The sequence below is a fragment of the Bos indicus genome, chromosome 18 (genome assembly GCF_029378745.1).
Source record: "Bos indicus isolate NIAB-ARS_2022 breed Sahiwal x Tharparkar chromosome 18, NIAB-ARS_B.indTharparkar_mat_pri_1.0, whole genome shotgun sequence".
NCBI classification, from domain to species: Eukaryota; Metazoa; Chordata; class Mammalia; order Artiodactyla; family Bovidae; genus Bos; species Bos indicus.
Window position 1 is genome coordinate 58,816,688 of NC_091777.1, and position 8,534 is coordinate 58,825,221.

Sequence of the window (8,534 nt, forward strand, 5' to 3'; positions counted from 1 at the left end):
CATAATGATGGGCTATATCAGAGACACACAGAAGTCACCTAAAAGAACAGCCAATCACCAAGTTGGACAATTTGATTTTTTAACAAAGTGGTTTGGGATTATAACTCAAAGTATAAAAATTAATGTGTACCAGTGAAAACTGAAATGAAATACAATTGAAGAAATAATGTATTTGAGGAAACATAATTCCTTTTCAGAAAGATTCTATATAATTGTGTTAAAAGTTTATCATGAAAAAACGTGGAAAATAACATCCCATGCTTAAGTGTGGCATAGTGTCTTGCTTTCAATGAGTTCACCATGAAAAGGGACAAAAATAACATTTGATGAGTAAATCAGAGGCCCCTGCCTCATCCTGGAGACCTAGGTTAATATCAACAGTGATAAGTCATGTTGGTTGTATGGACCCTTGACATGATGAAATGAAAATGGCTCTTATACCTCTGCAGTCTTCCTCCCCAAAACACAGAACCCAAGTATAATCATGAAAGAAATGTCACATTCAGTTCAGTTCAGTTCAGTAGCTCAGTCGTGTCCAACTGTTTTCGATCCCATGAATCGCAGCACACCAGGCCTCCCTGTCCATCACCAACTCCCAGAGTTCACTCAGACTCACGTCCATCGAGTCAGTGATGCCATCCAGCCATCTCATCCTCTGTCGTCCCCTTCTCCTCCTGCCGCCAATCCCTTCCAGCATCAGAGTCTTTTCCAATGACTCAACTCTTTGCATGAGGTGGCCAAAGTACTGGAATTTTCAGCTTTAGCATCATTCCTTGCAAAGAACACCCAGGATTGATCTCCTTTAGAATGGACTGGTTGGATCTCCTTGCAGTCCAAAGGACTCTAAAGAGTCTTCTCCAACACCACAGTTCAAAAGCATCAATTCTTTGGCACTCAGCTTTCTTCACAGTCCAACTCTCACATCCATACATGACTACTGGAAAAACCATAGCCTTGACTAGACGAACCTTTGTTGGCAAAGTGATGTCTCTGCTTTTGAATATGCTATCTAGGTTGGTCATAACTTTCCTTCCAAGGTGTAAGCATCTTTTCATTTCGTGGCTGCAATCACCATCTGCAGTAATTTTGGAGCCCCCCAAAATAAAGTCTGACACTGTTTCCACTGTTTCCCCATCTATTTCCGATGAAGTGATGGGACCAGATGCCATTATCTTCGTTTTCTGAATGTTGAGCTTTAAGCCAACTTTTTCACTCTCCTCTTTCACTTTCATCAAGAGCCTTTTTAGTTCCTCTTCACTTTCTGCCATAAGGGTGGTGTCATCTGCATATCTGAGGTTATTGATATTTCTCCCAGCAATCTTGATTCCAGCTTGTGCTTCTTCCAGCCCAGCATTTCTCATGATGTACTGTGCATATAAGTTAAATAAGCAGGGTGAAAATATACAGCCTTGATGTACTCCTTTTCCTATTTGGAACCAGTCTGTTGTTACATGTCCAGTTCAAACTGTTGCTTCCTGACTTGCATATAGGTTTCTCAAGAGGCAGGTCAGGTGGTCTGGTATTCCCATCTCTTTCAGAATTTTCCACAGTTTATTGTGATCCACACAGTCAAAGGCTTTGACATAGTCAATAAAGCAGAAATAGATGTTTTTCTGGAACTCTCTTGCTTTTTCGATGATCCAGCAGATGTTGGCAATTTGATCTCTGGTTCCTCTGCCTTTTCTAAAACTAGCTTGGACATCTGGAAGTTCACAGTTCATGTATTGCTGAAGCCTGGCTTGGAGAATTTTGAGCATTACTTTACTAGTGTGTGAGATGAGCGCAATTGTGTAGTAGTTTGAGCATTCTTTAGCATTGCCTTCCTTTGGGATTGGAATGAAAACTGATCTTTTCCAGTCCTTTGGCCACTGCTGAGTTTTCCAAATTTGCTGGCATATCGAGTGCAGCACTTTCACAGTATCATCTTTCAGGATTTGAAATAGCTCAACTGGAATACCATCACCTCCACTAGCTTTGTTCATAGTGATGCTTTCTAAGGCCCACTGGACTTCACATTCCAGGATGTCTGGCTCTAGGTGAGTGATCACACCATCGTGATTATCTTGATCATGATAGCTGTGAAAAGAAGAGAAGCGAAAAGCAAAGGAGAAAAGGAAAGATATAAGCATCTGAATGCAGAGTTCCAAAGAATAGCAAGGAGAGAAAAGAAAGCCTTCCTCAGTGATCAATGCAAAGAAACAGAGGAAGACAACAGAATGGGAAAGACTTGTGATCTCTTCAAGAAAATTAGAGATACCAAGGGAATATTTCATGCAAAGATGGGCTTGATAAAGGACAGAAATGGTATGGACCTAACAGAAGCAGAAGATATTAAGAAGAAGTGACAAGAATACACAGAAGAACTGTACAAGAAAGATCTTTCATGACCAAGACATCACCAGATGGTCAACACTGAAATCAGACTGATTATATTCTTTGCAGCCAAAGATGGAGAAGTTCTATACAGTCAGCAAAAACAAGCCTGGGAGTGGACTGTGGCTCAGATAATGAACTCCTTATTGCCAAATTCAGACTTAAATTGAAGAAAGTAGGGAAAATCACTAGACCATTCAGGTATGACCTAAATCAAATCCCTTATGATTATACAGTGGAAGTGAGAAATAGATTTAAGGGACTAGATCTGATAGATAGAGTGCCTGATGAACTATGGATGGAGGTTTGTGACATTGTACAGGAGACAGGGATCAAGACCGTCCCCGTGGAAAAGAAATGCAAAAAAAATTCACAGTAATCTCAGTTAAAGGTCATTCCAGAAAATACCAGACTAGTGCTTCTCAAATCTGTCACCATCATTAAGTCTGAGGAATGTCTGATTAATTGTCACAGCAAAGAGGAGACTAGAGAGTGATGACTACAACGTGACAGTTGGTATCTGGATGAATTCATGGAAAAGAAAATGGATATAAAAGAGAAACTGAGAAAATATGAATAAAGTATTGACTTTAGTTAGCACAAATTAATTACTATTGGTTCATTAATTAAACAACTTGACACACACAAGATTTCAGAGTCAGCAATTGAATGTGGAATATAAGGAGACTCTGTATAGTCTTCCATTTTTGAAAATCTAAAACTATTCTAAAATAAAATCTTCCTTAAAAAACCCAACTTGACTTATAATTCTTGATACATAATTGTGTGAACCCCACAATTTTTCTCCTGAGTTATCCTTTGTAATACATAACAAGAGGGCACGAGTCTCTGCTTGATTTTCAGCAATCTCAGCTAAGGGGTGGGAAAGGGTAAGGGTCTCCTTCAGGGCACACATAGAAGCCTTGGGCTTCTATATATGGTGCTGGAATGGGGCATTCCAATCACTGAGCTCAAACTCTTCACTCATCTCTTAGTCCAGCAACATTAGGAGCAAGCAGCCAATGTTAATACATTCATTAGTTTCTCCCAAATGTTCAAAAGTATTGTAAGCAGAGTCACTCAGATACTTACTTATCTAAGAGGTGATGGGGTGTATCCCATGCAGATGTGTTGGGAGTCTGTACTGCTGAATCAGGACATGGACTCTCCATGCTGTCTTTACTTCTGGAATTGAGCTCATTAGTGTCTTCACTTCTAATCAGATTCGAAGTGAAGTGAAGTGAAAATCGCTCAGTCGTGTCCAACTCTTTGTGACCTCATGGACTTAGTCTATGGAATTCTCCATGCCAGAATACTGGAGTGGGTACCCTTTCCCTTCTCCAGGGGATCTTCCCAACCCAGGGATTGAACCCAGGTCTCCACATTGTGGGCAGATTCTTTACCAGCTGAGTCACAATGGAAGGGCTTCAGATTCAAAAGCCATTTCCAAAAACCCAGGAACCAATGCAAAACTCTCCCTTAAATTCCATTTTTCTAGAATCATTCCTTATAATAGTGGACTCATGACATTATTCAATATTCCTAACATGAATTCTTATACAGCAATGCCAATGAGTGCTGTACAACATTATGCAAACTTTAAATTCACAAACAACATAAGAAGTGTAAAAAGTCTATACAAAACAGTATATGTACCTAATTTCTTTTTCTTAAAGATTTCTTATGTGGACCATTTTTAAAGTATTTATTGCTTCTGTTACAATATTGCTTCTGTTTCACATTTTGCTTTTTGTCCACAAGGGATGTGGGATCTTGGCTCCCTTTCCAGGGATCAAACTGCACCACTTGCACTAGGAGGCGAAGTCTTAACCACAGCACCACCAGGGAAGTTCCAGGTTCTCTCTCTCTCTCTCTCTCTCTCTCTCTCTCTCTCTCTCTCTCTCTCTCTCTCTCTTTTTAAATGAACCCCAGCTAAAGGCTTATCAGTTGTATGTATCTTTTCAAAAAACCACCTCTTGGTTTCATTGACTTGTTCTGTTGGTGTTTTAATCTCTGATTTTTAAAATACTCTTTGATTTATATCATTTCCTCTGTCTCCTATCTTGGACATTTTATGTAATTCCTTTTATAATTTCTTTAGATGGTGGGTTAGGTTGTTTATTTGAAATTTTTCTTGTTTCTTCAGGTAGGCTTTTATCTTTCTCAGTTTCTCTTAGAATTGCCTTTTCTATTTCTTGATTTTTAAAGTTTCTGTTTTATTTTTATTTGCTTCAAGGTAATTTCTGATTTTCTTTTTATTTCCCATTGATCCACTGGTTTTTAGCAGTATTTTATTTAGTCTCTAGGTTTGATCCTCCTGAATTAATTGCTCAGACTATTGAGCCATCAGATCTAGATGATTTTATTTAAGAGCTACTCTTTTCGAACCCTCTCTTTGTTTCTATGCATTTGTTCTGCATCCCATTCTTATCACCAACAGAATTAAATAAGAATAAAGTGTATTTTCTGACAAGATTTCCTTCATAATTGCCATGAAATTATGAAAATGAGTCTAAATCAATTGATTTTATTTGTGCTAATGATTCATATAATGAGTTCTCCCATGTTCCTCCTTTCCCTTTTATCTCTTTGAATATACCTCCCAGGTAATTGGACTCATTCCATTTCTCCACCAATATTTTAATTGATGGTTCAGATTAGTGGAATGTAGAGAAACATCTCATGGAAGTGAAGAATCCAGAGAGACCCAAATAGTTACCTCAATCATGTGTGTATTTCAGTATTTCTTACACTCTTCCATGTGAGACCCTGTCTGCCATTAGTGGTCAGCGAAAATAAGAAGGCTCTTGGAAACATTCCTTTAGTCTCCTAAAGGTGCTAACTAGAAACTTGTAATTGTTTCCAGTAATTAACAACTGAGAGAAAGTTTTCCAGAAATGTTCTCAGATCCCAGGCCTGCACTCCCATTGCTGCTGCCGGTGAAATGATAATTGCAGCTCTGATGGGAGGAGTGGGGAAGACACAGCATCTCAAACCTATATATCAGGGTCTGGCTGCCTCCCTCCTACACACATACTGGGTATAATGACCATCAGGGAGCCCACTCTACTGGGAGCAGGAAGGTGCCAGGTAACGATGTTCTGTTTCAATCTGAGAGTCAGAGTCTGTACAAGAAAGGCAGATCAGGACGCTGAGTAAGCGATTATATCAGAAAGGCACAGTCTTCTGTGTAGTAACTGGATTCAGAGCCAACTCCAGGTGGGAACATGGGAATATTGTGAAGCATGAGCTGAACTGATAAACAGAGATAGGGTCCTAATCCTAAACCATCTCAGGCAGTTTAACTGAATCCTCACTGACAGTGACTACTGTGGCTTGGTCCAAGTGAAAACGAAACCTGATTGTTTAAGGTGCTTAAAACTGTAGGTGTAAAATCAATTCACTCTTGAACCTACTGTAGGGGAAAAAATAGACTTAATGTTCAGGGTGAGTAGAGGTATAGCACTAATAACTCCAGGGTGGCAATAAAGAGTATGACGAGTCTGCAAAAAATGTTATCCTGTGCAGAAAGTGTATCCAAATGGAAACACCTTGAAGGAAAATGTCTTCTCTGACTCTGGATGTTAATGGAGACAGTAATTGTGTCCTCACTGAAAACATCCTGAGTCCACTGATTATGGTGAGGCTGTCTTCACTCTTAATATTATGAAATGTTAAGGAAAGTTCACATAATAATGCTGAGTTTCAGGGAGCAACTTTCAGTCATATATCATATCATTTCTGCCCATTTAAAAAGTATCTTAATATCAATCTAAATATGTGGTGTTTTCATTTATAAAATGCATAAAAATACATGCCTCGCAGGTTTTGATTTGTATATATCTCTGGTATGTTAATATCATTTGCAAATACTAATTCATTGTTATATTTTCTATTACAAGTAGATAATTGCATCACCTGAAAATAATAATTTAGTAACTCCTTACACTAATTAATCATGCATGAGTATTTTATGTACCAAAGTTTATGGCATTACATGTGACTATTTAACAATTTCTGGGATACATGCTATTATCACTGCTTTTCTGAAATAAAAGCAAAAGATCTTACTGTTTGCATCTTAATTCTGAGCCATCCTCATTTTCATGTCTTGGGCAGGTTCCTGCCAGATTCTCCCGGCAGCAGTGCATGTACATATACTAAGACAGCTAAAGCCTCAGTCACACTACATAGTGCCCTCCAGAATAAAACTTTACAAAACTGGAATCTTCTTATCATGGAAGTTATAAAATAGTACCAGTCTAAAATCAAAGAACAAGTTGTGAAAAAAAGCTAAATATAAATCTGAATTTATATGAACACAGGTAATTAACTTTTTGGCAGAAATAGGGGATCAATGCACATTTTTTTAAACCAGTCCAGTGGGTTTCAAGTCCTCATTCTGTCCTAAAAGTAGATTTTGACAAACACTGAACCACTCTATGGTTATCTTACTCTTCTCTGTATCATTAAGGTCAAATAAGTGTCTGGCTCATAGATTTTGAAGAATGAAGAAGTAATCATGCTGCAGTGATTACTTTTATGTATTAGTGCTCTTTAAATATCATACATGCAACTGTTTATAAACTGCTAGTTTCCAAGTGGGAACTAATGTTAAGTGGAGAATATGAGATACCAGCTGACACCGTGTATGTAACCCACACCTCATGTTCCCAGGCAGGATATTCTAACTCACAAGACAAGTATTTGACTGTGAACTGAGAGAATGGGCAGCAGCAAGTTGGCAATAGGCATAATCATCTTAACTCAGATGGTGACTGGAATCCTGGGGAATTTCTCACTCCTTTGCCATCATATCATCATTCACTTCAACTGGCTCCAGGTTAAGGTCCACAGATTTGATCCTTAAGCACCTGATTGTGGTCAACTCCTTGATCCTCCCCTGTAAAGGAGTCCCCTAGACAATGGCAGTCTTTGGGTGGAAGCATATCCGCAGTGATTTTGGCTGCAAAGTTCTCTTCTTTCTGCAGAGTGGGGAGGGGAGGGTCCATCAGTAGCATCTGCCTCTTGAGTGTCTTTCAGGTGATCACAATCAGTCCCTGGAACTCCAGGTGGGCAGTGCTGAAAGTAACAGCTCCCAAGTACGTACAAATAGAGCTCCCAGCTCTATTTTCCTGTGTTGGATCCTGCAAATGGTGGTAAATGTCATTTTTTCCTTTCTATATAACTGGCAAATGGAGTGACAAAAACATCACAGAGGAAAGAGGTTTTGGATACTGTTCTGCTGTTCGTCATGACAGAACCAGAGGGGCATTGTCTGCAGTGTTGCTATTATTTCCTGATGTTTTATGTTTGGGGCTCACACTCTGGGCCAGCAGCTCCATGGTTGTCATCCTGTACAGACATAAGCAGTAAATCCAACACATTCAGGGGACCAACCCCTTTCCCAAGTCCTTCCCTGAGTCCAGAGCTACCCAAACCATCCTTCTCCTGGTGAGCACTTTTGTCTATTTTTATACTCTTTCCTCCATTTTTCAACTTGTTGTGGCTCTTTTTGATCATCTGAACTGTTTCCTTGTGAACGAGACTGTAATCATAGCAGCATGCTTCCCTACTGCCAGTCCCTTTCTGCTCATGAGCCATGACTCCAGTGTACACAGGCTCTACTTTGCTTGGATAAGAAATAAGAAAATCCCCTACTATTATGTGACATATGTGAATTGTATGTATTTCCACAGTGCACAGTTGCCAATTCATTCATTCCTTCACTTTCAGTGACCAAAGAGAATTTTTGAAGTGAAACCTAAATAAGAATTGCTTCCAGTCTGATTCATGTTGTTGGTAGAATTTGTTTCCTTTAATAGACTTACATTTGAATTCTCTCCATCAACCATGCCTGCATTGGCAAGTTGAGTCCCCTTCCTGTTTGCAATCTCTTGTCTTTCAATTATCTCTATTTGACTTCTAAAGTTCAGGTGAGTATAATCAACCCACCTTCCTTGACCAGAAAAATCTGTTTTAGTCAGCTGGGGGCTGCTATACCAAGAATACCCCAGGCAACTGCTCCAAAATGGTGGAGCAGGAAAACTGTGAGCTCTTCATTTCTCATGGACACACCAAAATTACAACTGAATACAGAGCAAATATTGATGAGGAAGACTGGAAGCTACCAGAAAAGGTCTGCTACAACTCAAGAAAGA

At 39.2% G+C, this 8,534-nt stretch overlaps 1 pseudogene; it reads left to right on the plus strand.

Moving 5' to 3' along the window:
* Positions 1-7,099: 7,099 nt before the first annotated feature.
* On the plus strand, positions 7,100-8,534 carry LOC109571808 (vomeronasal type-1 receptor 4-like; annotated as a pseudogene).